This window comes from Leucopleurus acutus (genome assembly GCF_964270905.1).
Source record: "Leucopleurus acutus genome assembly, chromosome: 4".
NCBI classification, from domain to species: Eukaryota; Metazoa; Chordata; class Mammalia; order Artiodactyla; family Delphinidae; genus Leucopleurus; species Leucopleurus acutus.
Genome location: NC_139146.1, coordinates 110907106 through 110927878, shown reverse-complemented (window position 1 = coordinate 110927878; position 20773 = coordinate 110907106). Strand labels below are relative to the sequence as shown.

Genomic DNA, 20773 nt, shown 5'->3' with positions numbered 1-20773 from the left:
CTGGCGAAACAACTGGCTCTTCTATTACTAAAGTTGACGGAATCTAAGCCTGTTGTTGGGTAGCTATTGCTTTAGGGGTGGAATCAGCTGTGTAACCTAGGGTAATGGATAGATTTCTAATCATGTGCTCATTGATGTGTACTCCAAACCAGGAAAGGAGGAAAGATCTGCCAAGGAGACAGACCCAGAGTCATGGACCCTGTTGGGCAGTTAACAGTAGGTTCTTTGAAGTGGGTTTAAGGGGTTGGCCCAGAGATTGGTTTCAGATCGGTTATGAATGGATAGTGGAACAACTGGATATCCTAACGAGAATTGTCCTCCCATTCGCCAACTATCCAGACATTTATAAGCCCAGGGATGATGCCCTCGTTCACAAACGAAGATGAAACCGGATGAGCACAGAGGACTCCAGCTGAAGTGGCATTGTTCAGTGGTGAATTTGTGGGAATGGAGCTATTGGCATTCGTCAACCAGGGGTCAGTGATGTTTTGAGAGCATTCGGAGAGGATTCCTCCAAGCCGAGAAGTCCATTCTCTAACGTGATGGCACAGGGTAATTGGGTTTAAGGTGTTTTGGGGACAAAGACTATGAAAGTAAGGGCGTGAGTGGGGTGATTGTAGTAGCGTAATTTTAAGTTTATTGGGAGTGGTACCATCATTGCTACAGTCAGTGGGGGTGTTCAGGATGAAACGGCGTCGGGAGGGATGCTGACAGAAGTTTCACTCTGGAGTTAACATTGAGGGGAAATGGAGTGAAATTAGCAGTGGCATTAGGGACAAATGAAAAATTGGTCACAGGATGGACTAGAGAGTTACTGCTGTTGTGTACAGATTTGAGTTTCTGGTGGCAAACCCAACCATCAGATGTTTCCCTCTGTTGCAAACAGATTCAGAAGTGCAGGGACGATCATTGTCTTTCCAAGAAAGAAAGGGGGGAAATAAGGTAAGAAACAATGGGGAAAAGGTATACAGGCCTGGTCTGGTCATCTTGGGAAAGCTGTCTCCTTTATCTGTCATCTGTTTCAATTCCTGGAAACCTTTACTTTTAGGTCATCAGTTGGTACACAGGTCCAGTCAGGGTTTGGTGCTTTCTTTAGATGTGATACATGATCGGAGAGTCTGTTTCCTGGATCTTGGCAGTACGCGGACTGGTTAACAACAGTTGGTAAGGGCCCTTCCACCAAGGTTAGAGGGATGTCTTTGAAGATGTCTCTTCCAGGAGACGAAATCTGTAGGTTGTAAGGGATGATGCTGAAGACCTTTGTCTCCCAGGAGCTGTGAAAAGATTGTTCTACTAAGTCATGGTTATTTTCAACAGAAACAATTAAGTCTTTAAAATATTCAAGTATATACTCTCTTATTAGCTGTAGATCAAAAGAAGCAGGAGCTAGCAGCATTGAGAATCCTCTGATTATCTCAAAGTGTGAGAGTTTATGGGTTGCAAAAAGGGTAGATAAACCTAAGATTTAGAAGGACCAGTGGCAGTGACTTTGGCCAGGGTGTTTGAAGAGTCTCTACAAATTTTGTCGATACACTCTTAATGGTGCCATTCGTGTGTTCGACTGGCCCTGGGGATTTTGGCTGGTAAGCACAGGGAAAGTGTTGTAGAACTGGCCAGACAGCACAGACTTGTCCAAGCACCTGGCTGGTGAAGTGGATTCCCCAGTCACCATGAAGTTAGAGCTGGGGTTCGCTGGGTAGGGATAATTTTTTTTTTTAATGGCTTTTTTCTTTTTTTTAATTTTATTTTTGGCTGTGTTGAGTCTTTGTTGCTGTGTGCAGGCTATTCTCTGGTTGCAGCGAGGGGGGCTACTCTTCGTTGCGGTGTGCGGGCTTCTCATTGCGGTGGCTTCTCCTGTTTCGGAGCACGGGCTCCAGGCACACGGGCTTCAGTAGTTGTGGCACTTGGGCTCAGTAGTTGTGGCTCGCGGGCTCTAGAGCGCAGGCTCAGTAGTTGTGGCGCACGGGCTTAGTTGCTCCGCGGCATGTGGGATCTTCCCAGACCAGGGCTTGAACCATGTCCCCTGCATTGGCAGGTGGATTCTTAACCACTGCGCTACCAGGGAAGCCAGGGATAATCTTTCCTAATAGAATTTTAGCCACAGGAGAGGCAGTGGCCCATCCACGAGGGAAAGCTTCAGATCAGTGAGAAAATATACAACCATTGCCAAAACATATTTATATCCATGAGATGGGGGAAGCTGTAGGAAACCCGTTGCCAAACCTCAAATGGTCTATTGGGTAATTTAAAGTTGTGGGGTGGTGTGGATAGGTTCCCCAGCATTGTATTTTGGATGCGTGTGGTAAATAAAGTGCTTTTAGTAGCTTTATTAATATTTTCCCACCAGTACTGATTCATAAAGTTTATCATTTTATCAGTAGATCAGTGATTCAATGCATATACAGTACAGTTGACTCTTGAACAACACAGGGGTGAGGGCACTGATCCCCCTGCACAGCCGAACATCTGCTTATAACTTTACAGTTGGCCCTCCGTATCCGAGATTCTGCATCAGCCAACTGCAGATCATGTAGTACTGTAGTCTGTATTTATTGGAAAAAATCCACATATAAGTGGACCCTTGCTGTTCAATCCTGTGTGGTTCAAGGGTCAACTGTAGTCAGTAATGGGAATTTTAGAGTCTCTGGCAGGACTGGATCGTCATTCGGCCCAAACCAGAGCTCTTTCTTTTTATCAAACCAACAGTAATTAGACTTCCAATATTGTTTTTCCTTTTCTGTGGGCAGTTGTTGGGTATCTCTAGTCAACTTGGCTAGATTATCATTTGGGGGAACATCTTTTTGGAGCATGACAGAGGTTTGGTTATTGGTTCCTGTGAGAGCAGCATTTTTAAAAAAAAATAAATTTATTTATTTATTTTTGGGTGTGTTGGGTCTTCGTTTCTGTGCGAGGGCCTTCTCTAGTTGCGGCGAGTGGGGGCCACTCTTCATCGCGGTGCACAGGCCTCTCACTGTCGCGGCCTCTCTTGTTGTGGAGCACAGGCTCTAGACGCGCAGGCTCAGTAGTTGTGGCTCATGGGTTTAGTTGCTCTGTGCCATGTGGGATCTTCCCAGACCAGGGCTCGAACCCGTGTCCCCTGCATTGGCAGGCGGATTCTCAACCACTGCGCCACAAGGGAAGCCCAGAGCGGCATTTTTAGTGGAGATATCAGTGAGGTGGTTCTCTTTAGCTTCCAGGGAGTCAAGTTTAGAAGGCCCAGAACTTTAATAATAGCCAGAGTGGCTGGTAGAAGTATGGCATCTAATAAATCTTGAATATATGGGCCATTTTAAGTTTTATCCCCGTTAGACATAAGGAAGACGTAAGGAAATCTCTCTGCTTCCATAACATTCCAAAGTTATGAGCTACTCCAAAAGTGTTTCTACTGTCTGTATGAATATTTGCAATTTTGCCCATGGCTGAACTATAGGCTTGTTTTGCCCATGGCTGAACTATAGGCTTGAGTAAGAGCGTATCATTCAGCCTGAGGTAGCCAAAGGCAAAGGTGCTGCCTTGATAACTTCCAAAGAAGTTGCAGTTGCATATCCAGCACAGTATTCACCATTTTCATCTTTTAAATAAGAACCATCAGTAAACCATGAAGAATCAACATTTGTTAAAGGGGTTTCTTGAAAGCTGTAATAGGGAGTCAAGAGATGGTCTGTCAGACTTAGCCATGAGGAGTTTAGTCCATAGAGGAGGGAAGAAGGGTGGCAAGGTTAGGGATATTACAGTGAGCAAGAGTGATATGGGGTGCAGTCAACAGGAGCATTTCATAGGGAGTAAGACGTGTTGCTGAAAGATGTTGGATATGGTTGGAATTCAGAAGGGCTTTCAATAGCATGAGGAACAAAGATGGTCAGAGAGGAACCCATGAGTATTTCTTGGTTGGCCTTTACTAAAAGGGCAGTGGCAGGAATGGCTCAGAGGCAAGGGGGTATCCTTAGGCCACAGGGTCCTGCTGCTGACTGTGATACCCTATTGGTGATGGTGATCTCTGTGTTTCTAAATAAGCACCCTGAGGGCATTTTCTTCCTTTTCATAGACCTAGAGGAAAAGGGGGAGTTGATAATTAGTGTCCAAGGGCAGAGAGGTTCATTAAGCTTTCCTTTAGGATTTTAAAACCTAGATCATCCTGGTCTTCCCAAATAATAGGATCAGGCTTAGTGTTTTTCAACAAGATATATATAGGGGCTGAACCATGAGAGAAAAATATGAAACCCTGTTACGATAATCGCCAGCTAACCCAAGAAAGCCTCGTAATGGGCATTTAGTTTGGGGCTTTAGGAAATTCAGGATGCCGTGGAGCCTTTCTGGATCTATGTATAGTCCTTGTTCTGAAATCAGATGTCCTAAAAAGCAAACTTGAGTTTGAACAAACTGTAGCTTCTCCTTAGAGACCCTATGTCTCTTTGAGGCTAAAAGCTTTAGCAGATGGATGCTGTCTTCCCGTGAGGAGGCCTGGGAAGGGGAGCAGAGAAGCAAATCATCTACATATTGTAACAGTTTAGAACCTCTAGGAGAGTTTACATCGTCTAAATAAGCTTTTAGGGTTTGTGAGAAACAAGAAGGACTTTTACTTAAACCTTGGGGCATTACTGTTCAGACGTATTGTTGTCCTTCCCAAGTAAAGGCAAAGAGATATTGATGGGCCTTATCCACAGGGATGCTAGAGAAGGCACTACACAAAGCAATCACGGTGAGAAGCTTACTTTCAGTAGGGATGGGAGCTGATAAGGTATGAGGGTTGGGAACAGCAAGGTGAAGAGGGATAACAATATTGTTTACAGTACGGAGGTCTTGGACAAATCTGTCTGCAGCCACTGGGTTTCCTGGTAGGTGAAATAAGGATATTGCAGGGACTGATACAAGGGATTATAACCCCCTGGGCTTTATAATCCTCTGTGATTGGTCTGATTCCCTGTAAGCACTCTTTATTTGTAGGGTATTGATTAATTCTGGGGAAAGGCTTTGAGGGAACAATTTGGGTGTGTTTTTTTTTGGCCATCACTTTATTTTTTAATTAAGTTATAGTTGATTTACAACGTTGTATACGTTTTAGGTGTATAACATAGTGATTCACAATTTTTAAAGGTTATATGCCATTTATAGTTATTATAAAATACTGGCTATATTCCCCATGTTGTACAATATATCCTTGTAGCTTATTTTATACCTAGTACTTTTTGTGGGTGTGGGTTAACCAGTTTGCTAAATTAACCACGTCTATTAAGCACATAGTTTCCCATCTTATTCTAATTCTCTTTGCCAAAAGAGAGAGGTCTCAGTTTAGCTCATTAGTGAACATAGAGTTAAAGGCCACCCATGTGGATTCGACATCCATGGGGAGACCAGAATTTTCCTTAAAAATAATCTGGAGTAGACTATAATAATCATGCATGGGTTCATTTTTTTTGTTTTTAATTTTTATTGGAGTATAGTTTCTTTACAATGTTGTGTTTCTACTGTACAGCAAAATGAATCAGCCATGCGTATACATATATCCCCTCCCTTTTGGACTTCCTTCCCATTTAGGTCAGCACAGTGTATTAAGTAGATTCCCTGTGCTATACAGTATGCTCTCATTAGTTATCTATTTTATGCATAGTATCAATTGTGTGTATGTGTCAATCCCAATCTCCCAGTTCCTCCCACCCCCCTCTTTTTCCCCTTGGTATCCAAACATTTGTTCTCTACGTCTGTGTCTCTATTTCTGCTTTGCAAGTAGGATCATCTATACCACTTTTCTAGATTCCACACATACGCATTAATATACAATATTTGTTTTTCACTTTGACTTCACTCTGTATAACAATCTCTAAATCCATCCACATCTCTACAAATGACCCAATTTGTTCCTTTTTATGGCTGAGTAATATTCCATTGTATATATATGTACCACATCTCCTTTATCCTTTCCTCTGTTGTTGTTTTTTTAGTTTATATTTTTAGCTGTGTTGGGTCGTCATTGCTGCACGTGGACTTTCTCTAGTTGTGGCGAGTGGGGACTACTCTTCATCGTGGTGCGCGGGCTTCTCATTGCGGTGGCTTCTCTTGTTGCGGAGCACAGGCTCTAGGTGCACAGGCTTCAGTAGTTGTAGTGCTCGGGCTCAGTACTTGTGGCTTTTGGGCTCTATGCATGCTTAGTAGTTGTGGCACATGGGCTTAGCTGCTCCGCGGCATGTGGGATCTTCCTGGACCAGGGATTGAACCCGTGTTCCCTGCCTTGGCAAGTGGATCCTTAACCACTGTGCCACCGGGGAAGTCCCTCCATTCCTCTGTTGATGGACATTTAGAGATAAACCCACGCGCCTATGGTCACCTAATCTATGACAAAGGAGGGAAGAATATACAGTGGAGAAAAGACAACCTCTTCAATAAATGGTGCTGGGAAAACTGGACAGCTTCATGTAAAAGAATGACACTAGAACACTCCATAATATCATACACAAAAATAAGCTCAAAATGGATTAAAGATCTGAATATAAGGCCAGACATTATAAAACTGTTAGAGGAAAACATAGGCAGAACACTCTTTGACATAAATTGCAGCAAGGTCTTTTTTGACCCACCTCCTAGGGTAATGAAAATAAAAACAAACACATGGGACCTCATTGGGTTTTTTAATGCAGGCCTGAATTTTGTTCCAATCAGCAGCTTTCAGGAAAGCTCTAAGGATTGCTAAGTGGAGTCCCTTAGCAATTGCCTGAGCCTGGTCACAAAATAAGGCAGGAGGTTAATCTCCCACTTGTTATTCTAGAGATTTTTCAAGACGTGACCAATTAGCAGTCTTCATCCATTGTTGGGTTCCACCTTTGCCGAAAAGCATGTGGACTAGTTGATATTAAGTCTGAGAAACCAGGTTGAAAAGTCTGGACAATTATATTAAATTCCTCAGTGAATTTATGAGGAGCTTCAGTAACTTTAGGAAAACCTTTGACTATGGTTTGTAGTTCAGTCTTAGTTCAGGGAACATAGGAAATTAGGAGCTTAGCATTAGGATCCTAGGAAGGTTTGATTTTTAAAGGTGCAGGTTTTAATGGGTTGAGATGAGGAGGAAGTAGGGAGAGGTTCAGAGAACAAGGGAAGTTCAATGATAGGGTTGAAATGAAAAAGAGGAGGGTACAAAGAGGAAAGAACAGGCACAGTAGGAGACGGAGAAGTTAGCACAGGAAGTGAAAAGGGAGAAGAGGCCTCTGATGCTTTTTTTACATTCTTTTAATTTTTTATTTGCCTCAGTCATAAGTAGTATTCTGTAAAGAGGCAGCTTTAGAGTCCTGACTGCACTTGGAAGCCTTGAGGTACCTTGTTTTTTTTGTGTTTTTTTTTTAAATAAATAAATTTATAAAAAACAAAAAACAAAACTCCTATGGTTGTTAGCCAAAACTCAAAATAGAGGGCCACCAGCTGGAGATTTCCAGACCATCTGCAGAAAGGCCTACTCCGTCACACCAGCTGAACCTCTCGTAGCTGCTCTTCTGTGTAAACGCCCTGGGGCCGAGCTTCTGATGAGATGGCAGAAAGAACGCTGCAGAGATCACGACCCACTGTGGAAATCGGCAGTGGACCCCCTTGAAGGTATGCAAATACAATTCTAACTTAAACCTTTAAATCAGGACAGATATTAAAATTTGCGTTAATGTTCATCACGTAATAGCAAACCGACGCTAAAAACTTCTGCAAAATAGGCATCCCACTCACTTTGTTGTGCTTTAGAACCATGGTCTTCTGTTTTAGTTCTGAGAAAAACAGGTTTGGGGAGGTCAAAAGTTCCCCACAATGGCCACTGAAGTTCTAAACGATCTTTGGTTAGGCTCTTCCATTTAGTTAAAAATGAGCATGAGGGTCAAGATGGCGTACTAGGAGGATGCGGAATTCGCGTCTCCTCACAACTAGGGCACCCACGAGGCACTGGTGGGGGACCACGGACACCTCAGGTGACGGGAGGAACCCCCAGGGACTGAGTAGGACGTGGGGCATGGGGGGAGTGAGGGGGGAGGAGAAGTGGAGGCGGGACAGGACTGGTGCCCCTGAGGGGCGGCTGGGGGAGGGGAAGAGGTCCCACACCCGAAGGGGGAAATTGGGGAACCATTGGGAGGGCAGAGGGTCAAAGGGGGAGTGTGGCCAGGTTTCCCCTGCCCACTTGGACCCTCAGGAACCTGTTGAGATCCCGGGCCTGATCCTCTGCCCACCTAGGCCCCCTCCAGCAGCACGGGTCCTGAGGGAGTGGGAGGGGGGAAGGGGGAGCAAAAGTAAAGGCCGGACCTCTGGGACCGGCACCCTTGAGGGGTGGCTGGGGGAGGGGAGGAGTTCCTATACCCAGTGGGACCCACTCACGGTTAGGGGTCCAGCGGCGATGGAGGAGACCCTGGGGGAGACGGTGGGGGAGGAGTGCGAAGGAATGGAAGGGAACAGGGCCAGTGCATTCCCTGTCTACTTAGGCACCGGGGAGCCTGTTGGGCTCCGGGGCCTAACCCTCTGCCCTCAGAGCCTCCCTCCTGCCGTGCAGAGCCCAAGCCCCGCCCCTACACCCCCACCCAGGGCCCTACCTCTATACTTGGAGACCCCTCTGAGACCCCCTCCAACCAGCTGGGCCTAAACCCCACCCACACACCCTCACCCAGGGCCCTACCTCCAAACTCTGGAACTCCACACTCCAGAGGCCCTCCTTTCCACGTGCTGCCTCTCCCCTTCCACGCAGATCCTAAGCAGAGGCCCCCTGCACCCCCATGCTTGAACGTCCCCCGCCCCCCGCCTAGGTCCCACCCCACCCTAAACCCCAGCCCTGCCTAAGTTCCACCCCCATAGCCAAGGCTTTTTTTTTCTTTTCTTTTTTCCTCTTTTAGATTGGGGTTCGGTTTTACCTTGTTGATTCATTGTTGTTGATTCTTTTATATTTTTATTTTTCCTAATAAATCTTGTATTTTTCTAATTTTATTTTATTCTTTATATTTTGTTAGGGATCTCTCCTTTTGGCTTGTTGCCCCTGCCTCCCCCCCTTTTTTTTTTCTTTTCTCTGATGTGGTTTTATTTTACCTTGTTGCAGTTGTTTCATTTACAGTTCCATTTTTCCTAATATATTTTTTATCTTTCTAATTTTATTTTGTTTTTTATCCTTTGATATTGTACTGCTCCTTTTTTTCTCTTTTTTTTAAAAATTTTTTTATTTATTTATTTATTCTTGGCTGCATTGGGTCTTCGTTGCTGCGCGCGGGCTTTCTCTACTTGCGGTGAGGGGGGGCTACTCTTTGTTGTGGTGTGCGGGCTTCTCATTGCGGTGGCTTCTCCTGTTGTGGAGCACGGGCTCTAGGCATGCAGGCTTCAGTAGTTGCAGCATGCAGGCTCAGTAGTTGTGGCACTTGGGCTCAGTAGTTGTGGCACTTGGACTCAGTAGTTGTGGCTCGCGGGCTCTAGAGCGCTGGCTCAGTAGTTGTGGTGCATGGGCTTAGTTGCTCCGTGGCATGTGGGATCTTCCCAGACCAGGGCTCGAACCTGTGTGCCCTGCATGGCAGGCGGATTCTTAACCACTGCACCACCAGGGAAGCCACCCTGTTTTTCTTTCTTTCTTCCTTTTTTTTTTTTTTTTTAAACAACTTCACAAAGCTTGTGGCATCTTGGTTGCCAGGCCAGAGGTTGGGACTGAGCTCCTGTGGTGGGAGCTCCAAGTCCAGAACGCTGGAGTAACAGAGAACCTCAGACCCCAGGGAATATCGATCGGAGTGAGGACTCCCAGAGGTCCTCATCTCAGCACCAAGACACAGTTGTATCCAACTGCCTGCAGACTCCAGTGCTGGACGTCTCAGGCCAAACAACCAGTAAGACAGGAATACAGCACCACCCATCGAAAAAAAAAAAAAAGAAAAAGAAACAACAAAAAAAGTATGTTACGGACAAAGGAGCAAGGTAAAAACCTACAAGATGAAATAAATGAAAACGAAATAGGCAACCTACCTGAAAAAGAATTCAGAGTAATGATAATATAGATGATCCAAAATTTCGGAAACAGAATGGAGAAAATACAAGAAACATTTAACAAGGATCTAGAAGAACTAAAGAGCAAACAAACAGTGATGAACCACACAATTACTGAAATTAAAAATACTCTAGAAGGAATCAATAACAGAATAACTGAGGCAGAAGAACGGATAAATGAGCTGGAAGAAAAAATGGTGGAAATAATGGCCAGGGAGCATAATAAAGAAAAAAGAATGAAAAGAATTGAAGACAGTCTCAGAGGCTTCTGGGACAACATTAAACACACCAACATTCAAATTATAGGGGTCCCAGAAGAAGAAGAGAAAAAGAAAGGGCCTGAGAAAGTATTTGAAGAGATTATAGTTGAAAACTTACCTAACATGGGAAAGGAAATAGTCAATCAAGTCCAAGAAGCACAGAGAGTACTACACAGGTTAAACCCAAAGAGAAACATGCCGAGACACATGTTAATCAAACTATCAAAAATTAAATACAAAGAAAAAATATTAAAAGCAGCAAGGGAAAAGCAACAAATGACATACAAGGGAATCCCCATAAGATTAACAGCTGAGTTTTCAGCAGAAACTCTGCAAGCCAGAAGGGAGTGGCAGGACATATTTAAAGTGATCAAAGGCAAAAACCTAAAACCAAGATTATCCAGCAAGGATCTCATTCAGATTCAATGGAGAAATTTAAACCTTTACAGATAAGCAAAAGTTAAGAGAATTCAGCACCACCAAGCCAGCTTTACAACAAACGCTAAAGGAACTTCTCTAGGCAGGAAACACAAAAGAAGGAAAAGAGCTACAAAAACAAACCCAACACAATTAAGAAAATAGTAATAAGAACATACATATTGATAATTATCTTAAATGTAAATGGATTAAATGCTCCAACCAAAAGACATAGACTGGCTGAATGGATACAAAAACAAGACCTGTACATATGCTGTCACAAGAGACCCATTTCATACCTAGGGACACATACAGACTGAATGTGAGGGGATGGAAAAAGATATTCCATGCAAATGGAAATCAAAAGAAAGCTGGAGTAGCCATTCTCATATCAGACAAAATAGACTTTAAAATAAAGATGATTACAAGAGACAAAGAAGGACACTACATAATGATCAAGGGAGCATTCCAAGAAGAAGATATAATAATTTGAAATATTTATGCACCCAACATAGGAGCACCGCAATACATAAGGCAAATGCTAGCAGCCATAAAAGGGGAAATTGACAGTAACACAATAATAGTAGGGGACTTTAACACCCCACTTTCACCAATGGACAGATCATCCAAAATGAATATAAATAAGGAAACACAAGCTTTAAATGACACGTTAAACAAGATGGACTTAATTGAAATATTTAGGACATTCCATCCAAAAACAACAGAATACACTGTCTTCTCAAGTGCTCATGGAACGTTCTCCAGGATAGATCATATCTTGGGTCACAAATCAAGCCTTGGTAAATTTAAGAAAATTGAAAACGTATCAAGTATCTTTTCCAGCCACAATGCTATGAGAATAGATATCAATTACAGGAAAAAATCTGTAAAAAATACAAACACATGGAGGCTATACAATACACTACTAAATAACCAAGAGGTCACTGAAAAAATCAAAGAGGAAATTAAAAAATACCTAAAAACAAATGACAATGAAAACACGACGACCCAAAACCTATGGGATGCAGCACAAGCAGTTCTAAGAGAAGTTTATAGCAATACAATCCTACCTTAAGAAACAAGAAACATCTCAAATAAACAACCTAACCTTACACCTAAAGCAGTTAGAGAAAGAAGAACAAAGAAACCCCAAAGTTAGCAGAGGGAAAGAAATCATAAAGATCAGATCAGAAATAAATGAAAAGGAAATGAAGGAAACAATAGCAAAGATCAATAAAACTAAAAGCTGGTTCTTTGAGAAGATACACAAAATTGATAAACCATTAGCTAGACTCACCAAGAAAAAAAGGGAAGAGACTCAAATCAACAAAATTAGAAATGAAAAAGGAGAAGTAACAACTGACACTGCAGAAATACAAAGGATCATGAGAGATTACTGCAAGCAACTATATGCTGATAAAATAGACAACCTGGAAGAAATGGACAAATTCTTAGGAAAGCACAACCTTCCAAGACTGCATCAGGAAGAAATAGAAGATATAAACAGACCAATCACAAGCACTGAAATTGAAACTCTGATTAAGATCTTCCAACAAACAAAAGTCCAGGACCAGATGGCTTCACAGGCGAATTCTATCAAACATTTAGGGAAGATCTAACATTTATCATTCTCAAACTCTTCCAAAATAGAGCAGAGGGGGGAAGACTCCCAAACTCATTCTACAAGGCCACCATCACCCTGATACCAAAACCAGACAAAGATGTCACAAAGAAGGAAAACTGCAGGCCAATATCACTGATGAAGATAGATGCAAAAATCCTCAACAAAATACTAGCAAACAGAATCCAACAGCACATTAAAGGGTCATACACCATGATCAAGTGGGGTTTATCCCAGGGATGCAAGGATTCTTCAATATACGCAAATCAATCAACGTGATACACCATATTATCAAATTGAAGGAGAAAAACCATATGATCATCTCAATAGATGCAGAGATAGCTTTCGACAAAATTCAACACCCATTTATGATGAAACTCTCCAGAAAGTAGGCATAGAGGGAACCTACCTCAACATAATAAAGGCCATATATGACAAACCCACAGCCAACATCATCCTCAGTGGTGAGAAACTGAAACCACTTCCTCTAAGATCAGGAACAAGACAAGCATGCCCAGTCTCACCACTGTTATTCAACATAGTTTTGGAAGTTTTAGCCACAGCAATCAGAGAAGAAAAAGAAATAAAAAGGAATCCAAATCAGAAAAGAAGGAAAACTCACTGTTTGCAGATGACATGATACTATACATTGAGAACCCTAAAGATGCTACCAGAAAATTACTAGAGCTAATCAATGAATTTGGTAAAGTAGCAGGATACAAAATTAATGTACAGAAATCTCTTGCATTCCTATACACTAATGATGAAAAATCTGAAAGAGAAACTAAGGAAACACTCCCATTTACCATTGCAACAAAAAGATAAAATACCTAGGAATAAACCTACCTAAGGAGACAAAAAACCTGTATGCAGAAAACTATAAGACAGTGATGAAAGAAATCAAAGATGATACAAACAGATGGAGAGATATACCATGTTCTTGGATTGGAAGAATCAACATTGTGAAAATGACTCTACTATCCAAAGCCATCTACAGATTCAATGCAATCCCTATGAAACTACCAATGGCATTTTCCCCAGAACTAGAAAAAAAAATTGCACAATCTGTATGGAAACAGAAAAGACCCCGAATAGCCAAACAATCTTGAGAAAGAAAAATGGAGCTGGAGGAATCAGACTCCCAGACCTCAGACTATACTACAGAGCTACAGTAATCAAGACACTATGGTACTGGCACAGAAACAGAAAGATAGATCAATGGAACAGGATAGAAAGCCCAGAGATAAACCCATGCACATATGGTCACCTTATCTTTGATAAAGGAGGCAAAAATATACAATGGAGAAAAGACAGCCTGTTCAATAAGTGGTTCTGGGAAAACTGGACAGCTGCATATAAAAGAATGAAAGTAGAACACTCCCTGACACGATAAACAAAAATAAACTCAAAATGGATTAAAGACCTAAATGTAAGGCCAGACACTATAAAACTCTTAGAGGAAAACATAGGAAGAACACTCTATGACATAAATCACAGCAAGATCCTTTTTGACCCACCTCCCAGAGAAATGGAAATAAAAAAAAATAAACAAATGGGACCTAATGAAACTTCAAAGCTTTTGCACAGCAAAGGAAACCATAAACAAGACGAAAAGACAGCCCTCAGAATGGGAGAAAATATTTGCAAATGAAGCAACTGACAAAGGATTAATCTCCAAAATATACAAGCAGCTCAATATCAAAAAAACATACAACTCAATCCAAAAATGGACAGAAGACCTAAACAGATATTTCTCCAGAGAAGATATACAGATGGCCAACAAACACATGAAAGGATGCTCAACATCACTAATCGTTAGAGAAATGCAAATCAAAACTACAATGAGGTATCACCTCACACCAGTCAGAATGGCCATCATCAAAAAATCTACAAAAAATAAATCCTGGAGAGGGTGTGGAGAAAAGGGAACCCTCTTGCAGTGTTGCTGGGAATGTAAATTGTTACAGTTACTATGGAGAACAGTATGGAGGTTCCTTAAAAAATTAAAAATAGAACTAACATATGAGCCAGCAATCCCACTACTGGGCATATACCCTGAGAAAACCATATTCAGAAAGAGTCATGTACTACAGTGTTCATTGCAGCTCTGTTTACAATAGCCAGGGCATGGAAGCCACCTAAGTGTCCATTGACACATGAATGGATAAAGAAGATGTGGCACATATATACAATGGAATATTAGCCATGAAAAGAAACACAATTGAGTTATTTGTAGTGAGGTGGATGGACCTAGAATCTGTCATACAGAGTGAAGTAAGCCAGAAAGAGAAAAACAAATACCGTATGCTAACCCATACATATGGTATCTTAAAAAAAAAAAAAAAAAAGGTTCTAATGAACCTAGGAGCATGCGAGGAATAAAGACACAGTTGTAGAGAATCGACCTGAGGACACGGGGAGCGGGAATGGGTAAGCTCGGACGAAGTGAGAGAGTATCACTGACGTATATACACTACCAAATGTAAAATAGATAGCTAGTGGGAAGTAGCTGCATGGCATAGGGAGATCAGCTCGGTGCTTTGTGACCACCTAGAGGGTTGGGAGAGGGAGGGTGGGAGGGAGATGCAAGAGGGAGAGGATTTGGGGATATATGTATATGTATAGCTGATTCACTTTGTTATACAGCAGAAACTAACAACACTGTAAAGCAATTATACTCCATTAAAGATGTTAAAAAAAGATGAGCAGGAGCAGGGACTGTAGTTTTTAAACATAAAACTGGCCAGGATCCCAGAAAGAGAACCATCCTAAGATTCTTTCGAGGACTGGGATCCCATAGCTCAAAAACAGAGACATTGTAGAAGAAAATTGAGTATTCATCAAAGAGGATGATGCCTTTATGAAAACACTCTGAATAAATTTGGAGGGCTGGACCAAAAGGAGGGAGCTCAAATCCAAGAGCAGACTTACTTAGCTGAAAGGAAGATGACTCATGGAAGTGTTGCAGGAAGGGGGACCCCTTCCAGGGCATGAGAGCAGTCTCTTGTCTAACACTCAGAAATGAATTGTTTGAGACACACATGCTGACTAAGCAAGAGACTATGGGGAAGGGGTGCCTGGGTGGTGAGCAGCAGGGGAAGGGAAAGGAGAACTCTGCCACGTGGCTCACAGTCTTGGGTTTTATGGGAATGGGGTTAGTTTCTGGGTTGTCTCTGGCTAATCACTCTGACTCAGGGTCCTTCTTGGTGGCATGCGCATCACTCAACAAAGATGGATTACAGTGCGAAGGATTCTGGGAGGTTGATAGGACATATGGACTGGATTCTCCTCTCTCCTTTTGACCTTTCCTGGATTCTTCCGGTTGGTGGTAGCTTGTTAGTTTTGCATTCCTTACCAGGACCTCCTGTTTAAAATAACTCATGCAGGTGGTTACTATGATGCCTGGCCAGGGCGGGTGGTTTCAGTCAGTGAAACAGAAGCTAACAGAAGCAGAGATTACAGGGGCTCAAGTGGGTACTACACACAGTTCCTAGGATTGTTAGCTCCTCAGGAGTTCAGTTGCTTTGAACCCCATCTCTGACACCATATAATGTCAACCTGAAACAGCGGTTCTTATTAAGCAAAGATGAGTTTATTTGGGAATAGCAAAAGAATTGCAATTTGGCGCCAGTGAAGTATGGTGAACCATAAGCAAGTCCGAGGAGACAAAGTGGAGGTTAGCTTTTATTAGAATCTGGGAGGAAATTGGGGAGTGTTGTTTTGAACAGAAGTCCATTGGAGGAGAATGAGAGTTTGGGCTTGTGGTGGTTTGACATTGGTTTCAAGTGGTTGGCAGTTTGCTGTTACTGAGGAATGTGGAAATCTTTCTGCTGGCTGTGTAAGTTGATAGGAAGGGTGAGAGCTCTTCCTTCATGATTTCCCGACTCCATTTTATTTTATTTCATTTATTTTTTTAATAAATTTATTTATTATATTTGGCTGTGTTGGGTCTTCGTTGCTGCGCACGGGCTTTCTCTAGTTGCGGCAAGCGGGGGCTACTCTTCGTTGCAGTGTGCGGGCCTCTCGTCGTGGCTTCTCTTGTTGCAGAGCATGGGCTGTAGGCGTGTGGGCTTCGGTAGTTGTGGCTTGCAGGCTCTAGAGGGCAGTCTCAGTAGTTGTGGCGCATGGGCTTAGTTGCTCCACGGCGTGCGGGATCTACCCGGACCAGGGCTCGAACCCATGTCCCCTGCATTGGCAGGCGAATTCTTAACCACTGCGCCACCAGGGAAGTTCCCCCAAACCATTTCAAATTAGGGTTCCATTATCCAGTTAAACAAGTCTGAGAAAAAAGATTCTTCTAAAAGAAATGGAGAACTGTCGTTTGAACAGAGCCTGTTGGAATGTTTGTTAGTCTGACCTTTGATCATGTATTTCTATGTGATGGAATTCTCAATTTATATTTTTATTTACTTTTAAATTTTTTATCTTTATTGGAGTATAATTGCTTTACAATGTTGTGTTAGTTTCTGCTGTACTCAATTTTTAATAATGTTTCTAATTGAAAAAACTGTTAGACTTTTTTTCTAAGTAGCTACTTTGTTTTTTCTTAAGTAGCTACTTTCCTTTTTTTTTTTTTTTTTTTTTTTTGCGGTATGCGGGCCTCTCACTGTTGTGGCCTCTCCCGTTGCGGAGCACAGGCTCCAGACGCGCAGGCCCAGCAGCCATGGCTCACGGGCCCAGCCGCTCCGCGGCATATGGGATCTTTCCGGACCGGGGCACGAACCAGTGTCCCCTGCATCGGCAGGCGGACTCTCAACCACTGTGCCCCAGGGAAGCCACCAGGGAAGCTACTTTCTTACTGCTTTTTGAAAGCAATATGAAGCCAAATTATTTCTGATTGTCACTTATAGTTAACAAAATGCCGAAAGAGATGTTGGAAAGGAGATTAAAAATTTTTCCCAAGATACTCAGTGTGGTATTCTCCCTATTTCTTATCCCTGAAGTTGTATGGTTCTGAACAACTGTCCTGAGGAAGCAGCTCTCATACATGGTATGTTATTAAGTGTCAGGATTCAAAGGAGTGCAGAACTGCTTTGTAGAATTTGATGTTTTTCACACAAACATGTCAGAAACTTCTTTGAGGATGGAGTCAGAAAAGGTTAAAAGCATGAACAAAAGAGTTTTGATTGTATGTTCTTGTGTCAGTGTGCCAGTGGAACAAATTTGGAAAATGGAATGTCTAGAGGAAAATGTTAGCTGGGTACAGATCGTCCCTGCCCCATCATACTGCACACCTCTCTAGTGGACCAGAATATTCATGTTTCTTATCAGATTGTGTTGGGTCAGCATTGTTAAATTTCCATTATCCGGGGACTTCCATGGTGGTCCAGTGGTTGAGACTCCGAGCTTCCACTGCAGGGCGCTTGGGTTCGATCCCTGGTCAGTGAACTAAGATCCCGCATGCTGCACAGTGTGGCCAAAAAAAAAAAAAAAAAAAAATTCCATCATCCAATGCCCTTTTAAAAATCAAATATCAAAAGTAGTTTTACCTTTCTTGCCAGGCACACTGCAATTGAGACTAGAAATTTCTACTCATTAGTCACATTCCATTCTTGTTTTCTTGAAAATATACCATGATCTGTGGATGAGAATTTGGAGAATACCCTAAGTTTAACCAGGCAAAGGCAAGTCATTGAGGGCTTTTAAGCAGGAAAGTGATTTAGGGAATCTAAATTTCTGGTGGCTTTTAAGATCTTTGTCCGTTGTGCCTCGTGGTTTGACTCTTATGTGTCTAGATGCAGATTTCTGTATATTTATCCTGCCTGGGATTTGTTGTGCTCTCCAAATTCCACATTTATGTCTTTTATTCAATGGAGAATACTCAGTTATCATCCCTCTAAAAACTTTTCCTACATCCTCTTGTCTTTTCTCCTGAACTCTAAGTATGTGTGTTACACCTTCTTCTATCCTTTTTGTCTCTTAGTCCTTCTAGTGTTTTGGGGGGAAATATGAGAGGAGTGGATTTCTCTCTCAATGATATATTCCAAATAATTTAAAAGATTCTTTTCCTATAAGTCAGATTTTTTTTCAGTGGACTTATTTTTTTAATATTGAGTTTAAATTTTTAATTTTATTTTGTTTTAGTTTTTTGGCTGTACCTCGTGCCTTGCAGGATCCTAGTTCCCCGACCAGAGATTGAACCCGGGCCCCCAGCAGTGGAAGCGCTGGGTCCTAACCACTGGACCACCAGGTAATTCCCAAATTTTTTTATTTTAGATGGTCTACTTTTTCAAACTTGCCAGGATCTTTTTTTGATAACATTTTGTTCCTTGCTTTGAAATCTTTTGTTAAGCTTCTTAACCCGTATACTTATTTTATATTCTGCTTCTCAATTCCATCAGGTCCTTGGGTGTCTGATTTTACTATTTGTTTTTCTGACTCTCCCTCTTGAAGGTTTCTGTGGTGTTTTGTCACTTTGGATTGTACACTTTTGTTCCTCTGGAAGTCCGGGAGGCCTGGGTTGATGTTGTGCCCCCCAGAGAGGATGTGTGTTTGTTAATTTCTCAGCTTGTGGTTTCTTAGAACACTCAGGTAGTATAAATTGAAGCCTCAATTTATATTGTTTGAGGGCGAGCCTGTGGTTACAAATTCCCAGAGATAAGCCCTGCTCCCTGATGAGACATTTCAACTCTTCATCTTGTAGGTACCCAAGGCTTTGTCCCTTTATCCTCCACCTCTCAAGGCAATTGTCACAGAACCAAAGGTTCAAGCTTACTAGGACTAGCAGATGTCCTCAGAACCACCATGGCATCAATGCCTCCTTACCTCCCAAGTTTCCTCTCTATTTCCTACTCTCCTTTACTCCCTTTATTCTCTCTGATTTTACTTCCTCACTTGCAAGCTCAGCTAAGCATTATGCATCTAGGAAGATATTTCTTTTTCGTGCCTAGCTTTGTAGTGGGAATGTTTTTTCAAGATATCTATCCCTCCAAAATGTCCAGAAATGGAAGAGCTGTATGAGCAATTTTTATTTTTTAAAGTTCACTCTCTGTCTGGTATGAAGAGTGAGTTGGACGGGGCCGATAATGGAAAAGTGAAAAACAGGTTAACATTATAATAGAACAGATAAGAAATACAGAGGGATTGCGAGATGTGTATACAACCTAAATATCCATTGACACATTAATGGATAAAGAAAATGTGATATGTACTTAACAATGGAATATTATCCAGCCTTCAAAAAGAAGGAAATCCTGCCATATGTGACAACATGGATACGCCTTGAAGACATTATGCTAAGTGAAATAAGCCAATCACAGAGGAAAAAATACTGCATGATTCCACTTAAGTGAGTTGATGGGGTTTAGGACATGTGACCCCAAAATACCACACCTTGACATATTGAATATTTTAAGCTAAAGGAGTTTGAAAAAATGTCAGAATCAGGAAGATCACTCTGCCCTCCTCCCGTCCTTGCCCTTCTTCCCTGAAACAGGTCATAAAATGCTCATGTGCGAAGTTTCCCCCACTTTACTACAATTCCCTCACCCTCCTGAACCTCTCACGTTCCTCCACCGTGGTACACTCTTCGTCAAATCCAGCATAACATACTCAGGTCTAACTGTTTCTTTGGGTCTTCATTTTCGTATGAAGGCTCCTATGTCATGTACAACTACACTGAATAGATTTGTATACTTTCCGTATACTTTCCCCCTGTTAATCCATCTTTGTCAGTTTAATTTTCAGACCCAGCCAGTGACCTTAAAAGGGCCGAGAAAAGATTTTTCCTCCATTGTAAGGTACCTAAAATAGTCAGAGTCGTAGAATCCAGGGGCTAGGAAGAAGGGGAAATGGGAAGTTGCTAGCCAAGGGGTATAAAGTTTCAGTTCTGCAAGATGAATAGGTTTTAGAGACCTGTTGTATGACACTGTGCTCACAGTTAACAATTATACACTTAAATTTTTCAAGAGGATAGAGCTCATATTAAGTGTTCTTATCACATAAAAAAGCAAAAAAAAAAAAAGAATTGTTTTAATAAAAAAGAAGAAAGCTTGGCTTATGGCAATCGTATAGAAGATGGAGAGAGCTGACTTTTTTAAAATGCTCTATCTTTTAAAGTACACAAGTAACATAGTATTATAAAAATAAGCCAGAGAATTCCCTGACAGTCCAGTGGTTAGGACTCCATGCTTCCACTGCTAGGGGCCTGGGTTCAATCCCTGGTCGGGGAATTAAGATCCTGCAAACTGTGCAGCATGGCCACAAAGAAAAAATATTAAAAAGATAACAATAAATGAACCACACAGTCAACAGCGTAATCCACTGCTTCTCCTCCCCACTCAGACCTAGCACTCTCCCCTAGAGATAACTTCTGTCTATATTCATTAAGACTTTTTATGTATTTATGTTTTATGTAGATATGATTTTTATTCAGGTATGGTGAGGCCAACAGATCAGAATTGCCATTGAAAAGGTAGCTGATTACTCACAGTTCCCAAAAGGAGGGAGGTGCACCACAGGCACTATGCAGGGCCACAGGAGAGAACACTGAGGTTGGCTGGTC

The 20773-nt window shown here is 42.0% G+C and overlaps 1 protein-coding gene across 1 annotated transcript in view; it reads left to right on the top strand.

Annotated features, from left to right (window-relative positions):
• Positions 1 to 18139: 18139 nt before the first annotated feature.
• The window catches only part of PPEF2 (protein phosphatase with EF-hand domain 2), a gene marked incomplete at its 3' end in the record, with an annotated part of 50916 nt that continues 48282 nt past the window's right edge, over positions 18140 to 20773 (top strand). The window contains 1 exon segment of the mRNA XM_082838163.1: positions 18140 to 18460.